This window comes from Pelophylax lessonae (genome assembly GCF_965119305.1).
Source record: "Pelophylax lessonae genome assembly, chromosome: 5".
In the NCBI taxonomy this organism is placed as follows: Eukaryota; Metazoa; Chordata; class Amphibia; order Anura; family Ranidae; genus Pelophylax; species Pelophylax lessonae.
The window spans coordinates 497,583,930-497,596,007 of NC_138772.1; the positions used below are offsets into that span (position 1 = coordinate 497,583,930).

A 12,078-nucleotide genomic window follows, 5' to 3' on the forward strand; every position below is an offset into this window, starting at 1 on the left:
GCTTTCTACTAGTGAATGGAAGCCAGGGCATTCGTAAGTGAATATAGCGTCGTAGAATTCTAAAGAATATGGGCAGAGGTTGTATGGCACTTGGCAGGCTACATAGTGAAGTTTTTGATTGGGTGGAGGTTGTAGGTAGGCATAATCGACAATATTAGGGAGTGGAGAAGGAGGTACAGGAATAATCTTTAATCAGCAGAAATTTTGGCAATAGCTTAATATGAAAGTCAAACAGCTTCATACATAGGAGAAATACCGTAATTTCCGGCGTATAAGACGACCCCCCTAATTTTCAAGTTAAAACATAGGTTTTGGGCTATACTCGCCGTATAAGACTACCCCCCTTCCGAAGCAAGGCAACACCATTGAAAAACATCAGATTTCTCATAGATCTCCAAGGTACCCCAAGTACTCTAATGCATGTAATCTCTCATAATATCTCCAAGGTACTCTAAGTATAAGTATTACCAGTAGATGTAATCTCAAGACACTGGCTGTGTGGGAATCTTGCACCGGTATACCGTATGTACCGTAGCTTTGGCTACATACAGTATACCGCGCTTAGCCAATCCCAGTGAGCGATGTATTCTAATATTGAATGCAAAGCCTGCTCGGATTGGCAGAGTCACAGAGGCGGGCTCTCCCTGATTGGCTCAGCGCGGTACACTGTATGTAGCCGAAGCTACGGTACATACGGTATACTGGTAAAGGATTTCCACACAGCCAGCGTCTTGAGAGATTACATCTACCGGTAATACTTATACTTAGGTTACCTAGGAGATATTATACTCGGCGTATAAGACGCCCCCCCATTTTTGGGGGATTTTTTTGAGGTTCAAAAGTAGTCTTATACGCCAGAAAATACAGTACATAAAGGGCCTGTGTCCATAGGCTTTTGACCATGTCAGGGGGGTTTTGAATTAACCTACAAGTCTATGAAAATTCAAAATTTGCTTGAAGAAGGTCAGCTGCAGATCAGAAGAAGGTCAACTGTAGGTCAAATGAATTTGAAAGGATTTCAAAAGCATACAAACTGATGCCATTGACACAAGCCTAAAACCGGTCAGTAAATCCCCTTAGGCTGCTTTCATCAATAAATGTTTTTACACAGGGGCGGTGCGCTATTGTTGCGGTGAAAAAAAATCCTACTTGCAGCCCCTTTGGAGCACCAAAAACGCTCCTCTCCATTGAAATGAATGGGAACTGCCTCAAAAGTGCTTTAAAACCACTCCACTAAGCATTTTTGGTGCAGTTTTTGAGTCACACATCCTTTAAAAACCATACTGCAAGCACTGCAAAAGCACCCAAAAACGCTCCATTAACTCATAGGTATTTTACTGCCAGTTTAGAAGCAGACCAGTGTGAAAGTGGCCTTATTTGCCAAGAGATTTGTTTTTCTCTGCTACAGTTAAGTAGCATTTCCAGGTCTTGTCCCTCTGCAACCTACGGCTGGACATTAAATAGAGAAGAAGCGCACTGACAAGCTCATCTCTCAGTTATACCACTCTCTCCTCTTTTCACAATAGCTTTTGTTAGCACATGATTCGGCACAACTGACTAGATCTTCACTGTGGAAATAAGAAAGTGGGCGCCGGTTCAAATATCCATCCATGGTTGATATGCGAGTGTGTCAAAATTCCTAATACATATACAAAATAGTGAATAGATAAATAAAATTAGTGCAATCGGTCAATTCTTAGTTATTTGTGATACTCCAACACTGGTTAGAGTTACATCAAAATAGCCATAGAATAATCATAGAAATAAATATATTCCAAAAATAGTGACTGATATAATATGGCAAATTAATAAGTGCTCAATATGCAATACAAAATAAAGTGAAATAGCACGAAAGTGAATCAAAAATCTAAATAAATATCAGTAAAGTCCATATATTGAGTCCAACACTGTGTCTGAGAAGAAAATTGTGAAAAAATCCATCTTGTGAGCTTAGATATATATTATGCTCACCAGAACCCAGCAGGTCACTAAGACCTATCTCGCTTCTCAAGTAATCCAAAACCAGCATACATGGGTGGTCTCCCTTTATTAAATGTAGGGGGAAAGTTTCCGCGCTTTTGGAGAAAATTAAATAAATAACTGACTGCAGCCTACCTCAAAAATATAGATAACTATATTTGGTAAATGTGAGGAAAGGGGAGGTAATATGGCGCTGTCAGGCTAATAAATAGGAAAAAATAAATAAATATGTCTTAAAGTGCACTGGTGATAGGTGAATAAGAACCAGAATATATAAAGCTTCATAAAGTGAATCCTTAAAGAGTGTAAATAAGTTTGAATAAATTGGTTATAAAATGTGTATCTATATAATGATAAATAAATAAAAAAAGTTTAAGATATAGGTGATACAAAATCAATGTGTAATCTTAAAAATATATATATAACTATATAAAAAATTTTTTAAAGTGATGTTGTAAAAATCTTCCACATATACTTAAAGTGCTAATTAATCAATCAGATATATATTGTGCTAATGGGCCAAACGGTAAATAACTTTGTATAAATCTGTGCACATAAAAAATCATAAATAGTGTCCAACAAATAAGATAGCATAAATAAATAAATAAATATAAAACGAATATATAGGAAAATTGTCCATATAAATAGCCAAATATAGCAAATATAATCGAGTCCCAAAAAAAGGGGTGATGAAGTAGGGATTTGACAGGATAAATGGATTACAGGACTTCCAGAATGATGGGGGTGCTCAATACAGGAATCAGTGCTCCCCTCCTATTATTCCCGCACTCACCAGATGGTGGTACCCCCACAGGGGTAATAAGCGTTTGGGGTGACTCTTGGAGGTCCCTCCGAAGGTTGGCTAGTAATCCACTTAAACCCGACTTCGTATCCTATTCCAGGGAAATTTGATGGAAAATCCCTCCTCTTAGAGTACTCCAAAAAGGTTTGAGAGATCCGGATGAGGAAAGAAAGAAGGGCAGATGGTGGTACCCCCACAGGGGTAATAAGCGTTTGGGGTGACTCTTGGAGGTCCCTCCGAAGGTTGGCTAGTAATCCACTTAAACCCGACTTCGTATCCTATTCCAGGGAAATTTGATGGAAAATCCCTCCTCTTAGAGTACTCCAAAAAGGTTTGAGAGATCTGCCTCTTGACGTGGATGAGCTATCAGCTGGTGTCACGAAGTTGGATCTTGGTTGCAAAAATCAATGCAGACATGAGGAATGAGGAAGGATAAGGAGGGACAGAGATTCTCTGCATTCCCTGATTGGTGAACTGAGTGAAGGTGGTTCTCAACCGAAGAGGCGGTGCTCGTTTGAACCAGCAACCCATAAAGTTTTTGCAACCAAGATCCAACTTCGTGACACCAGCTGATAGCTCATCCACGTCAAGAGGCAGATCTCTCAAACCTTTTTGGAGTACTCTAAGAGGAGGGATTTTCCATCAAATTTCCCTGGAATAGGATACGAAGTCGGGTTTAAGTGGATTACTAGCCAACCTTCGGAGGGACCTCCAAGAGTCACCCCAAACGCTTATTACCCCTGTGGGGGTACCACCATCTGCCCTTCTTTCTTTCCTCATCCGGATCTCTCAAACCTTTTTGGAGTACTCTAAGAGGAGGGATTTTCCATCAAATTTCCCTGGAATAGGATACGAAGTCGGGTTTAAGTGGATTACTAGCCAACCTTCGGAGGGACCTCCAAGAGTCACCCCAAACGCTTATTACCCCTGTGGGGGTACCACCATCTGGTGAGTGCGGGAATAATAGGAGGGGAGCACTGATTCCTGTATTGAGCACCCCCATCATTCTGGAAGTCCTGTAATCCATTTATCCTGTCAAATCCCTACTTCATCACCCCTTTTTTTGGGACTCGATTATATTTGCTATATTTGGCTATTTATATGGACAATTTTCCTATATATTCGTTTTACAAAGTTATTTACCGTTTGGCCCATTAGCACAATATATATCTGATTGATTAATTAGCACTTTAAGTATATGTGGAAGATTTTTACAACATCACTTTAAAAAATTTTTTATATAGTTATATATATATTTTTAAGATTACACATTGATTTTGTATCACCTATATCTTAAACTTTTTTTATTTATTTATCATTATATAGATACACATTTTATAACCAATTTATTCAAACTTATTTACACTCTTTAAGGATTCACTTTATGAAGCTTTATATATTCTGGTTCTTATTCACCTATCACCAGTGCACTTTAAGACATATTTATTTATTTTTTCCTATTTATTAGCCTGACAGCGCCATATTACCTCCCCTTTCCTCACATCTCCCTTTATTAAATATACATAAATTGCTTGCAAAATGCGTGCTTACATTAGTAGCCTGACGATGCAATATCGAAATGCATTGTGGTCTGAACATTGCCCGGATTGCCTGTTAACCACTGACGTCACTTCCCCTACGCCTGTGGAACGCACACAGGCTGCGACTACAGGAGGAGATAGGAAGAAGTGTGCAGTATCATTTCACATACAGAGGAGGCAGTACCCAATCAAGGCGATTTCACCTGTGCTAGGGGGGCACCTACTAATGTAAGCGCACATCTTGCAAGCAATTTATATATATTTAATATAAAACGGGATTACACTATTTTTGTGCTTCCTGTTTCCTTCTTATATACTGTTGGAGAGGAGTCTATTACCTACCCTCTGAGAGCCAGTAATAGTGCAAGCCAAACAAAACCAAGGGGAAGAAGGGAAACCACCCATGTATGATGGTTTTGGATTACTTGTGAAGCGAGATAGGTCTTAGTGACCTGCTGGGTTCTGGTGAGCATAATATATATCTAAGCTCACAAGATGGATTTTTTTCACAATTTTCTTCTCAGACACGGTGTTGGACTCAATATATGGACTTTATTGATATTTATTTAGATTTTTGATTCACTTTCTTGCTATTTCACTTTATTTTTTTATTGCATATTGAGCACTTATTAATTTGCCATATTATATCAGTCACTATTTTTGGAATATATTTATTACAAATTTATTTCTATGATTATTCTATGGCTATTTTGATGTACCTCTAACTAGTGTTGGAGGATCACAAATTATTAAGAATTGACCGATTGCACTAATTTTATTTATCTATTCACTATTTTGTGTATGTATTAATACATTTCGACACACTCACATATCAACCATAGATGGATATTTGAACCAGCCCCCACTTTCTTATTTCCATTTTGCTCATATCTGTGTATTTTACACATTTAAAGGGGCAGCAGGTCACCCACAATTTATATATACTAAAGGACCAGACGCCTTCACACAATTTTATAGATCTCCACTGTGCTTCCCTTTCTCTCTGCTGCATAGGGGATTGCAAGAGGTGTGCATTAGAATATTTTTTTTTTTTAAATATTAATGAATAAAGAGCTACATTAACATTTATCTGAGACAGCACAGTTTCAGGTATAAGAACTTCATTAAGTATCAAAGGCAACTGGTATTTCTTAATTCAGGAATTATCCTTAAAGGCATTTTAAAACTTCCTACCTGCACCTTGACTTTAATGATCTCTCAACTCAACATGCTGCTTGCAGTGGCTGTATCACAAAGCATCATGCCAGCTGCATGCAAACAGCCTCCCCCAGCTGTTTAACCCTTTAGGTGGATGGCTGGGGGGCAATAGAACTGCAGCTTTACCAAACCAAACCCCCTGCCCCTCCATCACACCAAAGACAGTTGACAATCATCCAGCCAAAATCAGAAATAGTCTCCACCACTATCCCAAATATGACTACAAGGGGCAGACTTTAGTCATTATCAGTATATTAAGATTTTGTACATAAAATGTTCTGCCATGTTACAACCCTGTGGCATTACTGAGAGACCATTGCAGGTTTATGTGATTCTTCTAAGCAATTGTACAGTAGAGAGATTTGGATTGTGGAAGGACATTCTCTTGTGGAAGGAAGCCACAATTATTTTTACCATAAAATTGACAACTCTACACCATGGGGCTACTGCTACTTTAATTAATTTATCCCTGTAGAACATCTTATAGGTCATCATTCAGGAGAAAATTAAGTCCTCTTCGGTTTGTCATAAATCCGAATTACCAACATGAAGTCTACTAAAAATGAGTTTTCTTCACAGGGGCCTGATATTAGCATTAGTCACACTGATAATGTAATACCTATTAGAGATTTTCTAAAACTTGCATTTAAAGAGGAACATCCCTCATCATAAAAATTACAATAAAGGCATCTTTAGAAAGGTTAGGTGATAGCAAACTACAAATAGATATTTGCAGGCCTTTTATTTTTTGCAAACTTAACTTTAGCTCCCTATTCTTCTCCTGGTGGCTATTTTTATGGAGGGAAGATTATTCCATCTCCCCTTACTTCCTGGATATTTGGGTCTTCCTCTTGGAACATGTGACAGAAAGTTCCCAGGATGCAAAATGATTTCCTCCTCACCTCACTCCTTCAGTCTCCTCTCGCATTGCTAACTTACTTACTGACATATCAACATGGATGTCGCACCACTTCCTCAAACTAAATCTCTCTAAAACTGAGCTGGTAATTCCCCCCCCTCCCCGCCCGTGCCCCCCTCCATGACTTTTCCATCAAAACTATTTATGCAACCATCAATCCCTCCCCTCATGCCAGGGTACTAGGTGTAATCCTAGACTCTGACCTGTCCTTTCAGCCCCAAATCCAATCATTGTCAAAAACCTGTAGACTTCACCTCCGCAACATCACAAAAATTCGCCCCTTTTTAACAACTGAAACCACCAAGCTACTCATTCACTCCCTAGTTATTTCTCGCCTCGACTACTGCAACTCCCTTCTCTTAGGCCTACCACTTCATAGGCTATCCTCTCTTCAGTCCATCATGAATGCTGCTGCCAGGCTTATCCACCTTACCAACCGCTCAGTGTCTGCCTCCCCTCTCTGCCAATCCCTACACTGGCTCCCGATTGCCCAGCAAATTAAATTCAAAATACTAACCACAACATACAAAGCCATTCACAACTCTGCCCTGAGCTACATCACCAATCTTGTCTCCAAATATCACCCAAACCGTAACTCTCTGCTCCTCTCAAGACCTCCTACTCAAGCTCCCTTGTCTCCTCCTCTCATGCTCGTCTCCAGGATTTCTCCATGGCCTCTCCCATCCTCTGGAACGCTCTACCTCAACCTGTAAGGCTATCTCCTATTCTAGCTGCTTTCAGGCGATCCCTGAAAACTCATCTCTTCAGGGATGCCAATCACACCGCCAACTAATCTTCCATCAGCTCATTCCCTACTGTTACAACCTCTTGTACCACCCGCCCCACCCTTTTAGATTGTAACCTTTTCTGAGCAGGGCCCTCTTAATCCTCTTGTATTTTATTGTATTGTAACTGTATTGTCTCCCTCTAACATTGTAAAGCGCTGCGTAAACTGCTGGCGCTATAGAAATCCTAAATATTAATAATAATAAAGCTGTATGATGCTGTGAGTTTTAGTGAAAGGGGGAAAGATCTACTATAAAGTGCATTCTGTACAAAAATGTGCATGTACCCACTGTAAACTATCTAGCTGCATAGCTAACCAGGCTACAAAAACTTGCCAAGAGTAACTTTTTGGTGCATAACAGATGAATACACGTCAAAATGACATCATGAACAGCAAGTAGTAGCATAACAATCAGGTTAAGGAATAGGAAAGGGGCAAGCTGGGCGCCCGGAATACAGGTACAAGGGATAAACACAGTGCACAGGGGCGGCTGGGGGTAGGGCAAAAAGGGAGGCCGTAGTGCAGCAAAAGTTTGTGGTCCAGCCACAATAGGGAAACAAATTAGGTAGCGGCCAACTCGAGGCAACAAGGGGGGGGGGGAGAAAAAGAAGGGAGTAAGGGGGGCAAGAAGGACGGGGGGGAGAGGAAGGGCAAAAAAGTGGGGGGGGGGTTATGCGGGAGAGGAAGGGTGCCCGGAGGGAGTCCCGGGCCACTGATGTGGTTCAGATCGACAAAGCCATCAGGGAGTCGGTAACCACAGGTCAAGCTAGTACAAGAGATTCATCAAAGCCTATCGGAAGACAGTTGTCAATCCATGGTATCCAGAGCTTTTCGTAAGGTATACGTTTATCCAGCAGGATAGCTTCAGTTTTAGCATGGATCATAGCTTGAGTGACTCTATTTTTCATGGTCAGGAAACAAAGGGAGGAAGTTTTCCAGGCCTTCGCTATGGTCTGTTTGGCAGCTGTGGTGACATACAGGAAAAGTTTAAATTGGCGATGTGTGAGGTCAGGTGGCTTGCGGTTCAGGAGCGCAGAAGCAGGATCGGGGGTAAGGGGTGTGTTGAAGATTGTAGATAAAACCCGATACACTTCGGACCAAAAGGTACGGACCGTGGGGCATTCCCACCAAATGTGTGCATGGGTACCTAGAGACTCGCAACCACGAAAGCAACGAGGTGAGTATTGTGGCACATACTTGGAGACTCTGGCTGGGACCAAGTACCATCTGGTAAGGACTTTGTAATTTGTCTCCAAGGCTACAATATTTGGGGAAGCCGATTTAGTGGCTTGCCAAATTAGGATCCAGTCAGAGTCTTCCAAGGAGAGGTGTAGGTCCCTTTCCCATTTGGAAGCATATGCCGGGGGGGTAGTCTCTTGAACCGACAGGAGTTGGGCATAGAGACCAGAAATGAGCCCCCTCCTATGCGGGTCTGTTTTGCAAGCCTGTTCAAAGGTGCAGAACGCATGGGAGCTATCGCGCGCCGGTGCGTTCTGGCTAAAGAAGTGTTTCAGTTGCAAGTAGCGAAACAATTCGCCAGGAGGGAGGTTGTGGGCCTCACGCAGGGCTGGGAAGGTTTGAAAAGCCGGGGGAGTGAAGAACTGGTAAGCACGTATCAAGCCAACCCTAGTCCACTCGGAGAAAGAAGTCCGGGAGTACCAGGCTGGGTAGAACGAGGGGTTACGGAGAAAAGAAAGTAGGGGATTATGGGGGGACTGAAGGTGAAAACGACGTTTAAGTCTATCCCAAAGGGTTAGGCTGTGCTTAGTGATAGGATTGGTAACACATCTCCGTTGTGAGGGTGGGAGCCAGAGGAGGTTAGCCACAGAGAGAGGATCACAGTCCATTGCTTCTATGGAGACCCACAATGGGACTTCCTTTGTTGCATGATACTTAGGGAGCTGAGCCAACTGTGCAGCATAGTAGTATTTGGAGAACTGTGGCACCCCAAGCCCGCCTCGGATACGTGGTCGATACAGCGTCGGTCGGGGTAAGCGGGGTTTGGCGTTACCCCAAATGTATTCCAAAGCCCGTTTCTGTAGAATGCGTAAGAAGTAAGCTGGTACCCCAATCGGGAGAACCCGAAACAGGTACAAGATCTTGGGTAAGATCGACATTTTGAGGACTGTAATTCTCCCCATCCAGGAAAGAGGTAGGGAGGACCATTTGTTCATAAGCGATGTAAGCGTTGATAGCATGGGAGGGTAATTAGCAGAAAAGAGCTCAACAGGGTCAGCTGTGAACTTGACGCCCAAGTAGGGGATGTAGGAGTTGGCCCAAGGGAACGGGAGGGAAGACTTGAGGTGGTTAAGGTCTTCGGCTGAGAGGGATACATTGAGGGCTAGAGATTTCCGTGGGTTGACAACAAGGCCCGAAAGTGATCCAAATTTAGTTAGGGTATCAAGGAGATTAGGGGCAGACGTGAGAGGGGCAGTAAGAAAAAGCAGGACATCGTCCGCAAAAAGGCAGAGTTTATGGTGGTGACCCCCCAGTTCAATTCCACGAATATTCGGATTGGATCGTATGAGGATCGCAAGGGGCTCAATGGCCAAGGCAAATAGCAGGGGGGAAAGGGGACAACCCTGTCTCGTGCCGCGCTCAATGGGGAAAGGGTCCGACCTATAGCCTGAATAATAGACGTACGCTCTAGGGTTCTTGTAGAGGGCATTCACCCATTGCAGGAAGTGGGAGCCAAAACCCCAGCGATCAAGGATGGAGGTGAGGTATGGCCAAGACAGAGAATCGAATGCCTTGCTAATGTCCAGGGAGAGAAAGCAAGAGGGAATTCGGCGTTTCCTGGCAATGTGTGCCAGCAGGGTGGCCCGACGAATATTATCGCCAGCCTGGCGGGATGGGATGAAACCCGTCTGGTCAGCATGGACCAAAGTGCCTATGACCACATTGAGGCGAGAGGACAGGACCTTGGCAAGCAGTTTGATGTCAATGTTGAGTATAGAGATGGGTCTATAATTGGACCAGGAGGTATCATCCGAATTGGGTTTAGGAATCATGGAAATAGCAGCCATGAGCGAATCCGTGTGAAAGGAGTGACCGTCCAGCAGGGAGTTAAGTGCCCCTACCAACGGGGGGATAAGAACAGAGGCAAAGCGTTTATAGTATGTAGCAGAAAAGCCGTCAGGGCCCGGACGCTTACGTGGTTTCAAAGTCTTAATTGCCTGTAAGAGTTCCTCAGCAGTTATGGGTTTATCAAGATTCTCCCTGTGGGAAGCGGACAGTGCAGGGAGATGGACAGAAGACAGGAGGGCATCTAAGCGAGTGCGGTCAAATGTGGAGGGGTCCTTATAGAGCGTGGATAGTTTATCACGGAAGGTGCGGAGAATTTTAAGGGGATTACAGGTGTATGTGTCCTTAGCCTGCTTAAGGCGTATAGGTTTGGGAGTATAATCGGCTTTGCGAAGCGTCAAGGCAAGAAAGGTGTCAGGTTTATTAGCTTTCATATATAAAGTGTGTTTCGACTTTCGGAGTAGTTGTTCCGCCGATTCTGAAAGGAGAAGATCAAGCTCAAGTCGAGCTTTATCGAGGGCTTGTTTCCTGGAGGGCGAGGGGGCGGCTTGGAAGTCTGCGGAGGCCTTATAGAAGGCAGCTTCTAAGTTTTGTAGTAAGAGGCGACGTTCCTTACGGAGGTGAGAGGTTCGGCTAATGCAAACCCCCCGTATAACCGGTTTGTGGGCTTCCCACAACAGGAGTGGGGACGTGTCCGGATGAGTGTTGGTGGACAGATAGTCAGAAATTGCGTGCTCCAATTCAAGACGGTGGGTCGGGTTAGCCAGCATACCGTCATTGATCTGCCAAGAGCGAAGGTTGGGTTTAGGTACCAAGGAAGAGAAGGAGGAGATGACCGCATCATGATCAGACCAGGCGCAGGGGATGATAGTGGAGGTGGAAAGGAGAGGAGATGTGCCCATGTGGATCAAGATGTGGTCAATTCGCGAAAACAGCTTATGTGGATGGGAATAGTGCGTGTACTGTCGTCGGCGTGGGTTGTGTTCACGCCACGTATCCACTAAGGAATGTTGAGTTAGGAGTTGTTGGAAAGAGAGGCGCTGAGCGGATAGTGGAGCGGGAGATTTGTCCTGCAGAGGATAGAGTACTTGATTGGAGTCGCCACAAAGCAAGAGGGTACCCCGTTTGTGGGTATCCGTGACAGACAATAGGTGGGAAAGGAAGGCCTGGGGTTTCTTATTAGGAGCATAGTATGAAACTATAGTGACATCCGAGTCAAGGAGCCGTCCTAGCAGTATGAGGTAGCGACCCTCAGGGTCTTTTATTTCCTTCTGTAGAGTAAATGGGGTAGTTCTGTGAAATGCTATCAGCACACCCCGTTGCTTCGTGGGAGCAGAGGCAGTGTAGACCTGTGGGTATTGGTGACCAAAGTGTTTGGGAGTCGAATGAGTGGAAAAGTGCGTTTCCTGAAGGCAAGCCACATGAACCGATAGCGAAGAGAACGATCGGAATGCCTTCACACGTTTGGAGGGGGAATTTAGGCCTTGTACATTTAGAGTAAGAACGTTTAAGGTGGACATAATGGAGTGCAAGTGTAGCGTGGCAGGGGTAGGAGGCAGGAACGGCGGGCGGGGGACTCTCTCCGGGTGGGGACGGAAGACAGGAGGAGCAGGATCAAGAGGGCGGGAAAGGGGGGAGGAAGGGAAATGGGGGAGAGAAAGAACTCAAGAATGGAAGGGGAGGGAAGGAAAAATGAGAAAAGAGGATCCTCTGGAAGGAAGTAAACTTCCCGCCAGGAGGAGTCAACCTGTCCAAGAGATACCAATCCAAAAAGGTCGGGTACTGAAGGACTACAAGTGGGGTGCAA

The 12,078-nt window shown here is 43.8% G+C and overlaps 1 protein-coding gene across 1 annotated transcript in view; it reads right to left on the reverse strand.

Moving 5' to 3' along the window:
* The window catches only part of NUDCD1 (NudC domain containing 1), a 366,332-nt gene that overhangs the window by 80,777 nt on the left and 273,477 nt on the right, over positions 1-12,078 (reverse strand). The window lies entirely within an intron of this gene.